The sequence below is a fragment of the Apis dorsata genome, unplaced genomic scaffold, assembly GCF_000469605.1.
Source record: "Apis dorsata unplaced genomic scaffold, Apis dorsata 1.3 scaffold_32, whole genome shotgun sequence".
Taxonomy (NCBI): domain Eukaryota; kingdom Metazoa; phylum Arthropoda; class Insecta; order Hymenoptera; family Apidae; genus Apis; species Apis dorsata.
This window is the reverse complement of record NW_006263334.1, coordinates 853,193-865,162: the sequence shown is the minus strand read 5'-3', so window position 1 is coordinate 865,162 and position 11,970 is coordinate 853,193. Positions and strand designations below refer to the sequence as shown.

Here is an 11,970-nt window from a genome sequence, read left to right as displayed (position 1 = left end):
AGTATAATATAGCATAGTATATAATAATATAATAATATTAATAGTATAAATTAAAGAGATTAGATAAAATAAAAATAAAAAAAAACATAAGCATATAATAATTAATTAATTAATAATATTATTTTTAAATATTATTAAAAATATTTTTCTTCTATGTCAATAAATATCAATAATAAAGATGAAGTTATATTTTTAAAATTAATAGTATATTTAGTATATTAATATATTAATAGTGATCTAAAATAATGACAGTTAATATTCTAGATTAGCAATGATCAAGATAAATTTTAATATTAATATATATTACATGTTGTATAATAATGAATGATAAACTAAAATAAACAATTTGTATATATATATATATATATATATATATATTTTTTTTTTTTTAATTATAATCATGAAATTTTCAAAATATTTATTGTGTGTTAAACTATTAATTAACTATGAATCAAAATATTAACTAATAAATGTAATAAATATAAAGGTTAAAATCGAAAGATTATTAGCAAATGAAAATGGCGATAAACGAAGAGGTTAAAAGCTTAGAAAATTAAGAATTTAAGTATAAGCTGTCCCAAGTTGTGCATGCATTGCGTTTTTTAAAGAGAGGTAATTTTGAAAGGATTCTACCATCTAAATCGAGATAAGAAATTAGATGTTTTAGACATACTTTGGAAAATTACTTACGAATATACGTTTAATATTAATTTTTGAATTAAAAAGAACTTTATTTATTTAACATAAAAAATAATAACATATAATAATAATTGTATAATACAAAATAATAATTGTATAATACAAAAATCTTTTTAACTCGAAATGTATTCGATTCTGAATATCAATCAATAAAATTTATAGAAAAAGAAAAAACGCATATTGCGCATACTAATACTAATACTAATATTAAATATTAAAATAAAATTTTTTAAAGTACATGGAAAGCATTTTAAGATTTGTAATAAAAATACTTAAGATTTGTAATAAAAAACTTTACATAGTTTATGATATTCTTTTTTTTTTTTTTTTTTTCTTTAAACGCAATTTTCTGTCTGTTAGATCTAGCAAAGCGAGTCTCCGGAAGTGCGGTCCGTGTACTCACTCGTCTGATGAAACCTGAATATTTGATAACGTTGCATTACGTTAACAGCGTCGCTTATCTATTTTAATGGATTGTAAAGTAAATTGAAACATCCGACTTTATCTAAACTCGTTCCACGGAATGCTAAAGTTTGTATTAATACTAATTTTTCGACGCTGCGGTAAAACATTCATATTCGCTGAAACAAAAATCAATGAAAAAGAAAAGAAATTTTTTAAAGTGAAAAAAAATTAAAAGAAATTTTTTTCACGACGAATGTTAATTATTACGGATGAATATATTAATTATTTAAAATTGACATAGCGAAGAAATATTTCGATTTTTCACGTATTAATTTACAAAGCTGGTCACCAACCATTAGAATTTTTATTTTTGCAATAACGTTGCTAAAAATCCTATTTCATGCGTTGTTTTTCACGGATTTACCTTTACCCGGTTTCATTGCTAGAACTTTCCAGTCAATTGACTCCTGAGATGCAGCCTTTTGTCTCCTTTTGTCCCTTTGACCTACGTTCCCTTATTCGTTTTTTCGCTGATACACGAGAAGAAAAGCGAAGAAGTCAATTTCGAGAGGAACGATATTGCGATGAAAATGCATCAAAGTGCAAAGAATTTTTTTTCGCGTCATCAATTTTTCCTTCTTTTTCAAAAATTAGGAGAGAGTTTGAAATATTAATATATAAGTATATAAAGAGAGTGAAGACAACGAATTCGGATTAAGCTTTCGATGGGAAATTTTATTTCGAGAGGAGGTACGCGAATCGATCGATGGATAATGATCTCGTAACCGTTCATCGACGATGCACCACATTCTCTTATCTCGTAACAAACGTCCATCATTTAAAACAGCTAATAGCTAATAATAATAATAACAAAACTCTCTCTTTCCAATACCTCTAACGTGTTACGTTTCCCTTTCAAACGATTCGTTTTCGAGGAAGCAACGATTATCCCGTTCTTCCTTTCTTCATCATCGATCAAATCCCGGAAGAGGAAGAAAATTTCGAAACATCTTCCTCTCCCTCTAAAATCGCGATGCTCCGCGGAGAGTTGCTCGGTACGTCGATGATCTCATTTCAATCCCCCTGCGTTCCATCCACGTGCGTGAAAATGCGCGCGAATAAGGGAAGGAGCGTCTCTCCCGTCGTCGGGGTTCCCTTGGGCCCTTCCAATGGAGGATATTCCTCCTGGTGAATTTAGCCCGACACGAGATTCTTCTTTCCCTTCTCTTCGTCGCAGGAGACGACGAAGGACGAGCTTGCGCCTTGAGCTCGTTGTCTCTCGTCGTCGCGACGTGGGACGCGAAGAGAATGGCAAGAGAGAACAAGGATCGACGAGAAGGACGAGGACGAGGGACACCATCGCTCGTTCGTTCGGATGGATTGGAAGAGATCGCGAACAGAAAGTCTGCGAGTGGAAATCGCGCTGGCTGGTGGCGAGGAAAAGAAGAGAGAAAGAGAGAAAGAGAATAAATGTTGGAAAGGAAGTCGAAGGAGTGAAAAGGACGAAGAGATTGGGGAGGGAAGGAGGATGGAGGAGAGGGCGGAAAAAGGAGTATATGAAAAGGGGTGAAAGGTGGGGTGAAGGTGGAATAGGCGAGCTTTTTCGGCAGGCGCGCTCGCAGTGGCGTTGGAGAGGTAGGAGAGAGTGTAAGGAGAGCGCGAGGGAGAAGACAGGAGAGGCAGGAGAGGCAGGAGAGCCGGGAGAGACGGGAGAGATCGGAGGGGCGAGTGGTTCGCTCGGTGGGAGAAACAGGAGACCCGGGCAGTGCAAGCCGGGCAGCCTGCCCGACGATATCGTCGCTCTCGATATCGCGGTGATTCTACTTTTTTTTTTCCTTTCCCCCATCCTCCGTCAAGAGTCGGACTTGTTACGCCGCGAGTTTTCCTTTTCGCGTTCTAATAACGCGGGCATGCGCATCGTCTCTTTTTCCAGCCACCGAGAAACGCGTATATACAAGGCACATCTTGTACCTTGGAATTGATACACACGTATATAGAGACACGTATATACATATATATATCTATGTATGTATATATATATATATGTATATATATATATGTACGTTATACAGTGTACATACGCGTAGCAGGTACGAAAGTACGGAGTAGGACGAACGTGTGTTTCCGCGCGCACCGATAAGAAGACAGTCGAGAGACAGAGAGCAAAAGACACGCACGTTAGATCGCTACTTACTCGGCCACGTACGTTCGTGGAATATATACGGGAGCACGTGTATCCATCCGGAGGGGCAGCTGAAAGAACGCACGCACTTCCCCGCTCGGAAGTTTCCGCAGCTTTCAAGTAACAGGTTGGTCATTCCGCCACTTCTCTTAAAACCACTTTCGCGCCTTTCCATCCCTCCTCTTCGATCCACACCGCTTACACTCGGTTTCCTTTCCACCTCTCTCTTATATTCCAGCTCTTCTTATATTCTCCGAGATAAATCTATCTTGACTGTACGTTAATTACAAATTCGCGTGAAATTGATCAAGCAATTTTTTTCTATATATATTCGTTATTGAATGGCATTTCGATCGGTAATACCAACGATCCACGGAATAGACTGGAAATTGTTCAACGGAATGAAAACGTTTCCGCATGGATGTGATAATTGAAAATGGTTCGATGTGTGTTTTTCATCGTGCGGCCATTTGAATAGTGAAATCGATGTTAATCAATGGAGAATCGAGAGCCCTTCCCGTCTTTCCAAAGTTCACGTTTCGATCCCACGGAATGCGGTTTTCCGTGTGAACTATTACGCGTGCAACGCGTAATTTCCAAATGAAATTGATCCATCGTTTTAATCGCCCAATTTCCGCCCCTAATTTCCCCCAATTCCCAGGGAACGTTCCATTCTGTCCACGATCTCTCGTGCCTCCTATCGGCCCGGATCGCCTTCGCCATGGTTCGTACGTTCGAGCACGAGTTCGTTCCGACGAAAAATACATATCGCGAAATTACTGTGTGTTGTCGGACACACAGCAGGGAGATGGAAGACCGCGAGGGCGAAAGTGCATATTTATTTTTAATGTTAACGGGAGGGCACGTATGCGGGTGACGTGTCGCGTGCAATCAATGCGCGCGACGCGTGTAACAGGTCGTGTTGGCGAGTTAAATAAAGAATAAATTAATAATTCGCGAGTGGTTGTTCTTTTTTTTTATTTTTTTTTATTCGCAGTATTGATGAATATCAATGCACCTTGCACGATTTATAACGGTCACTTGAAATGGTCGGTAAAGATTTGCCATTAATCAGATATTTTGTCCGTTTTCAACGTGACGTTTATTAAAATATCGAATTATGTTCACGTAAACGACGAAACATAATTTATTGCATAATTTAGATTTATTTATTATCTATTATTGTAAAATGATAAATTTGTATAAAATCATTGTACATATCTCGAAACAAATATTCGACCATTTTATGATTCGATAGATTTATATTAGAATTTATAATGTTCGTCGCAATTTTATTCCAAGTGTATCTAGAGTGTCTAATGATCTGTGAACGATTTGGTGTATACAATGTAAAAGGCAGCTTTGTTCTTGATAAATGAAGTTCGGCATGTGATATGGATATTCGCAAACAGAATCGAACAGAGAGCTTTTCGCGATACATATCGTATGATACGGCAAGCGAAAATTTAATTTCTGATATATTTAAATGTGTAACATTAATTGAAAAAAATGCGTTGAAAAATAACACAAATTACGAATCAGGTGAAGATTATTTTGCAATCATATCGCGAATCTTTTTGATTTGGTAGCATAAACTTCCTGTTGGCCTATATTCATCCCTTGTTTTATATAAAATGAAACAGTTATTAAGATCCGCAAAGGATTATTTATTTTTATTGCTAAAAATTTTACTTCGTGCGTGCATTCGTTTCCTGTTATAATGTAAAATTTGTATCGAATTTTATTGGAAAAAAAAAGAAAAAAAATAACAACCAATTTAATCCCAATTAATTGGTCCAAAATACATCGACTCATCGAACATTATAAAATTACGAATTTCGAATACATCATTTTCTCAAATATTTTTCATTTAAACTATATAATGAAAAATTATCGAAATATTTATTATTCTAATTTCTTTCCTTTGCACTCGTTCGAGCGTGTTCCATTGCGTTACAAAATGTTTATTAATTACAACGAATAAAATATAACGAGGGAAAATAAAATGATAAAGGAAACGAACCAGGGGAGAAGCCAGGCGTAAAAAAAAAAAAAGATTATATTTCGATCAACTCGAAACAAAAAAATATCCTCGCCTTTATTTTTCGAATAAGAAATATAACCGAGAGAAGATCAGAGAGGCGCGTTATTACGTGGATTTACAATTTAATTAAATTATTCTTTTCGTAATTTTCCGCGCGTAATTTTTTCTTCGATTTTTATCGCCGATGGAAATCGCGTGCCGAGCTCGTCGCGCGTTAAGGGTCTGCTAGATTCCTCGGATGGAAATTTTTCCTTACGTTTTTATCGTCACGTAGGAAAGTTTACGGGCGGATACGCTCGAGATTAAGTTTCCGCGTTAGAATTTTTCGAAGCGAGATTCACCCCCTCGATCCGATTTAAATTTTCGATGCGGAGGAGCTTTCGAAACCGTTCACGGTATTATCTTTACCGATCAGCTTTTGTGTTTATGAAAATCGAATTATCCTCTCCACGCTTTCCCACGATTTACCACAATTCCATCGTTCCAAAATATTATTCCCTCCTTTCGTATTCTCTATTCGGCGTGTATGTATTTTTTTTATTCAAATTTATCAACTCGGCCGTATCACTCGGTGTATCACACACGACGTTTCCTCCCCCGATTTTTCTTATCTTATTTCGTTCTTATCTTATTCTACAGCGCGACCTTTTGTGTCGAACACTTTGCGAAAATAGATGCCAGATATTTCTGTGACGTTTCCTCGACTGGCGTGTATACGCTATAAAAATCTATAACACTGAATATAAGATACGCCTAAGGTAAGATATAAGATTTTCAACTTTCGTTAAAAATAACGAATTTATCAATTTATCAATAAAAGTAGAACGATTCAAAATCTCTATAATCCTACTTATCCGCTTATTAACCCAAGCTTATTACTAGGCAAAAAGTAAAGAGAAACTACGAGAAAATTACCCTTATATCCGTTATTTCTTGGCTATTTCGAGCACGGTTGAAAGAACGTGGCGAAATAAAAAAACGTAACTACGCGGCTAAAAAACGTAACACGGCGGTTTCGCAGAGGTTTCCTTTTTCATTTTTTTTTTTCGACCTCTCCGGGCCTCCGAAAACTCGGTGGCGAGTTAACGAGTGGTTGAAAAAGTATCGCGGAAACGCGGTAGGAGATTAGTCCTCGATTGTTGCACGAGGAGAGGCCTCCTTTCGAACGGATACGTGTAACGGAGTTTAGAGGGTGGTATAACTCGAACTTTACAATCTCGAAAACGCAAACTAATCCGGGAGGGCGGGAGTTTTCCGGCCGAAAGCAGAGCAAACGGTTTCCATTCCGCACTTCGCGGAATTTGTTCTCCCCTTTGCACGCGGGAGAACCTTCTTCGCGAGTCGAACGAATAAACAGTGCGCTGATTTCCCTTTTTTTCTTTTCTTTCTTTCGTCTAAAGAAGAAACTAAATTTTTCTGCGTAGGAGCAGACGAAACACTCGATGATCGACGATTTTCATATCGGGAGTGTAATCGACAAATTACAACAGATATGAGATAATCGGGCTTCGAGTTATTTGTTAAGTAATCGCGTGGAACGTTTCTATTATTCAAGAGCATCGAAGACAGGGATGACGAAAATTTTTAAGATCGTTACGTTATCGTCACATCACTGATGAGAGAATTGTCCTTTCCTCTCTCTCGATCTTTTTATCTTAGGTGATCGCCATGGTGGAACATTGGCGAATGATTTAGAAACATCGATGACAAGGATGGTGAAAAGAAGCGAGGAAAATTCATAAAATTCACAGACTGCATCGAGTCTTGGGGAGAGAATTACCCTTTTCTCTCTTGATTTCTTGATCGAAGAAATAGTGAAAAGGAGCGAGAAAAATTCGTAACGTTGACAGACGTTAAAAATCGTATGTAAAAAATTGAGGAGAGAATCGTTCTTTTCTCTTTTGCTAGATAATCGCGATGCAAATTGCAATGGAACGTTTTCCATTGTTGGCGAGCAATTTCCGCAAGAGCATCGATGAAATGAACAAGAAAGCTTGACAAGAAAAATGTTTAATATTCATATTATAAATCGTGGGTTATCGCTACATCCTTGCTTTCGAATCCATTAAAAATCATGAATTTTCGATCTCTTTGGTCGCCGCAGTGGAACGTTTCTATTGTCGAACGAACAATTCGGAAGCATCGATGACAAGGATGAAGGAAAATTCATTCACAAGTCGTGCACGAATCCGTGCCTCTGTGAAATCATCACCTTTCCTCTCTCGATTTCTTTGGCGGCGAAACGATTTTTATCGTTGGCCAGCAATTTTTCCAACAGCATCGATGACGGTGACAGTGAAAAGGATCGAGAAAAATTCGCAAAAATCGCGTATATAAACACGAGATTACGAGAATAAAGATACTCATTCCTTCTTTCCTCTTCTCCTTGCTTTTGCTGTATACGTAATCGCGATGCAAATTGCAGTGGAACGTTTTCCATTGTTGGCGAGCAATTTCTGCAAGAGCATCGATGACAGGTGACGGTGAATAAAGGAGCGAGAAAAATTCGCAAAAATCGCGTATATAAACACGAGATTACGAGAAGAAAGATACTCATTCCTTCTTTCCTCTTCCCCTTGCTTTTGCTGTATCCGTACTCGCGATGCAAATTGCAATGGAACGTTTTCCATTGTTGGCGAGCAATTTCTGCAAGAGCATCGATGACAGGTGACGGTGAATAAAGGAGCGAGAAACGAACGTATTCGTACGTATTCCCGCCCCGATTCTTCCTCACCCCCTTTCTTAATAATAAACTCCGCGGATGCCGCCTCTTTCATCGCCTCTTCCCTCACGATTTCTCTCCCCTCCCTTCGACTTCGAGAAATACTGAGGAGAGACCACAACTCTTGTCCTTTCTCCCCTCTTTTCTTCATCGCCTCCCGGAAATATCCACGTGATTCTACGTGTCCACCTCGTAGAATCGCTCCTTTGAAATCCAATCCCTCCCCTCTCCCCTATACATTCAGGATCCCGCGTGGGTGGACCCGAACACGATCCTTTCCAGTATTTTTAGCTCGAGTGAATGATTGGTTGGTCGACATTTGACCGGGCGCAGGCTATTCGTGGAACGTTTATACGCCGTTACGCAGTACCATTACGTGGTGGGTACCAGGAATCACCATCAGGGTTGTGTATTCTTCTACTCTAATCAAAATGGCGTGGTCACTCGAGCAAGATTTAACACGTCAGAGGGCAAACAGACGAGCGGAGGAGGAGGAGAAGGAAGAGTTTCGCCTTCGACTCGAGCAAATCGCGATGGATTGACAAACGAGAAACGTTTTTTTACGTTTTTCCTCGTCGAATACGTATTCGATGGATCGAAGGTGTGTGATGGATCAAAAGAGTTTGCAAAAGAGAGAATTAATTAACGAAAGGAAGGAAAAACACGTAACGTAACGGTGTTTCGTTGATGGGATGAAACCAGATGAATTTGTTCCCATGGAATAAAGTAGATAAATTTGTATTTTTCCGGGTTAACAGCCAATTCACGGTGTCAGGTCTCGTAAAATTTCTCGAAAAGCTTCGATGTAAATTGAACTGCAATTTACCTTGTTTTCGATGCCCCGTAAAGTAAAGTCCTCCCTCCCTCACCCGACCCGATAATTGGACGTGTGCATGATTTTTAAACGATTTAAAGCCAGCCTTTAACCTCCGCTTTCGATAATGTAAAATATACCATTGACGCGTTGACAGATTGACACTTTCTCATTTTCGTAAATTAACGGAAAGTTTATACAAGCATTGCTCTCCGAGTTTCAGGTATATATATGTATATATATATAAAGTCGAACGGCTCGTCGAACAATGTCGCCATTGACATATTGACATCTTAACGCATCGATATCACGACATTTTAGCCACTACTAGGTGGCTACGGTATCACCTTTGCCGTCAAGTGTATTCAAGTCGATCGAAAATACGTATAACAGACAAGTGTTCGGAAGAGACAAGAGAAAGATTCCTTCTTTTTTATATAAAATTAAAAGGAAACGTTTAATTAAATCTCTCTGATTTTTTTCATTACAATATATATTCGAATTGTGTTCTTCAAAAGCGCTTATTTAGCAAGCGATATTAACGATAGTGAATCGTATTTCGATCAAAGGTTTCTCTTTTCAGGCGAATCCTGTCCTTTTGGAAAACGATTCCAACGTTTCAACGAGAGCACGTTTCACCAGATATATCTCTGTGGTGGTATAGCAGTAGAATTTAATCTGTATTTCTTGATCAACTACTTGCTCCAACTGCTTGTTATTTTCTTTGATACAGATTCATTATCCGATTTCGTCGAATATTTTCGAAACAACGAAAGCACGAAATATATGTGAAAACGTGGCATCATATAATACATATAATATAAACTCGAATAATATAAACATTTTTGAAAATGGAAAAAATAGATTTATACAAAAGTGAAATGAATAATTAATTATATTTTAAGATCGTTCGTTGTATTCGTAAGAAGTATGAAGATCATTGTATATTTTTACTAATCTTCCCGTTCATCGTTTACGATGAATAGAAAGAGGATGAAGAAAGTAAAATAAAACGAAGTTGGCAGGGTAATGTTTCATAAAATCATGTGTGAAATTGCTGTTTCTTTGAAATATTCTGTTCCGCCGGATACCATCGTCGTGTATTCTATATACGGGAATACAATTCATCGTTCACGTTCCATTTCACTTCAACCTCGAATGGTTATTCGAACGCGAAATCGTCTAAAACTTGTACAACGATCGATTTTTCTTCTCCAAAACTTTTATCTCTTCATTCGAACACATAATCCCCGCAAATGTTCCGCAATTTTTTTTTTTTTATTTAATTCAAAAGAAGGAAACGAGTTCATAAATTCTCGTCAAATCTCGTTTGTTCGAGATTGTATATATATATATATATAGAAAAAAAAAATAATCATTGCTTTTTCGAACGAGATATCTCGTCGACGACCCCATTTGTTCAACTTTGCAGGATTAACGATCAATCGGGTTCACCTTTTCGTCACCTATTCTTGATGAATATTTCAGAGGGCTCGTTGGGGAATTATAATCTCTTCACGATGACGTGTATCACTCTGGTTACTTATTGCAAAAAGGTCATCGGTTGGCCCAGTTCCTTACTCCGTGAACTTTTCACCATTTCCTCTCGTCCATTTTTCCTCCCCATTCTGTCGTTCCACCCTTTTTCTTTCCCCTCCCTTGTTCTTCATGTTTCTTTTCACGATTCCATTTACCGCCTTTACTTTCACGATTATGATAACATTTGGTCTTGAAACATCTCTCATCCCCCTTCACTGTTTGTTCATTAATGTATTTACGATATCGCAAGGTTTATTCGCGTTAAGCTTGCAGCCGAGTAATGCCTACATACGTGTACAATTTTTTTGATATACAGGTGGTGAAAAGTTTGGAGCAAAGTGATAATTATTTTTCAAGTTAAATACATATATTTAAAATTATATTTAATTATATATTTTAATAAAATTATTCACAGAATTTCGAAATATCATTTTAATTAATTTCATGGAAAATGGAGGAAGGAAGGAAATGAAACTTTTCGTTTATTCTTGAGGGAGAGGGAATGCGGTAATTTCGCACAGCAGGAGAAATCTATTCAGAAATATTTGTATACGAAATAGAAAATAATCATCGGACGTAAAGATTCGCAAAACTAACTTGCGAACGGTCCAGTTTTTTCGCAAAAAACTTTTTCTCTAATTATGCTTAAATAAAACGGAAGATTATTTTCGCGTAATAGGTCGATATATTATTTCTATTTTTTTGATCAAACTTGGAGAGGAAAGGAAGAAATTCTCTTATCGAAATTTTCTTCTGTAATCCCCAAAAATAAAGGAAAATAGGCGCGTACTACTACTTTGTATATTTTTTAATTAATTTTAACAATTTCATTATCGATAATAATAATAATAATAATAATATTGAAAATATAAAATTCATCAAACTGATTGAATTACACTCCGTTTCTATTTTCAAGTAATCTTTAAACGAGATTAATAATTTTTCTTCCCTCGTTTCAATAATTAAATTTATGCTTAAAGCAACGTGCACTATTCGTACAATGAATGGAATGTTTCGACGGTGGAATATTGGAAAATAATAGAAATAGTTTAAATGTTAATTGTTCGGATAATCGTGTTATGGGTATATCAATTTCATATTAATCAACGAAGGAAATATATTGCTTGGATAATAATACGTTTGGATAGTGAAACATTCAAACAGGAGAATGTTTGGATAACGGACGTGTGTTCGAATATAATTGCATTAACACACATATAACACAGAAGATATTCAAAAGGTATTTCGACATGTTAAATAAATAAAGATAGAAGAATTTTTTTTTTTTTTTTTTTTAATAGAAAAATATATACGAACGCGGTATCCGTCTAATTAATTATTATCGAAAAAAAAGAAAAAAAGGAAACGTTACCGATCGGATAATAGAGAGTTTGGATAATGGAATAATCGATTATCAGAGAATTTCGATAACAGGTTGGCCGGATAATGAACGAGTCCACAGCCTCGGGGTCCACTGAATCGAAGATCCTTCAAAATTCTCGACATTTTCCACTTTTCTAATAAAACCGAGCGAAGCACTCGAGCGAATTCTAATTTAATCCCTC

General features: G+C 36.7%; 1 protein-coding gene across 8 annotated transcripts in view; it reads left to right on the top strand.

Moving 5' to 3' along the window:
* The first annotated feature begins 2,782 nt into the window (after positions 1 to 2,782).
* LOC102674467 (regulating synaptic membrane exocytosis protein 1) overlaps positions 2,783 to 11,970 on the top strand; it is a 138,414-nt gene continuing 129,226 nt past the window's right edge. For 2 of the 8 annotated variants that reach the window (XM_031511911.1, XM_031511901.1), the window contains exon 1: positions 2,787 to 3,413. The gene's annotated coding sequence lies outside the window, so the exon portion shown is untranslated. Of the gene's footprint in view, positions 3,414 to 11,970 lie in introns of all 8 variants that reach the window. The other 6 variants (XM_006608252.2, XM_006608253.2, XM_006608250.2 and 3 more) reach the window with 6 other exon arrangements.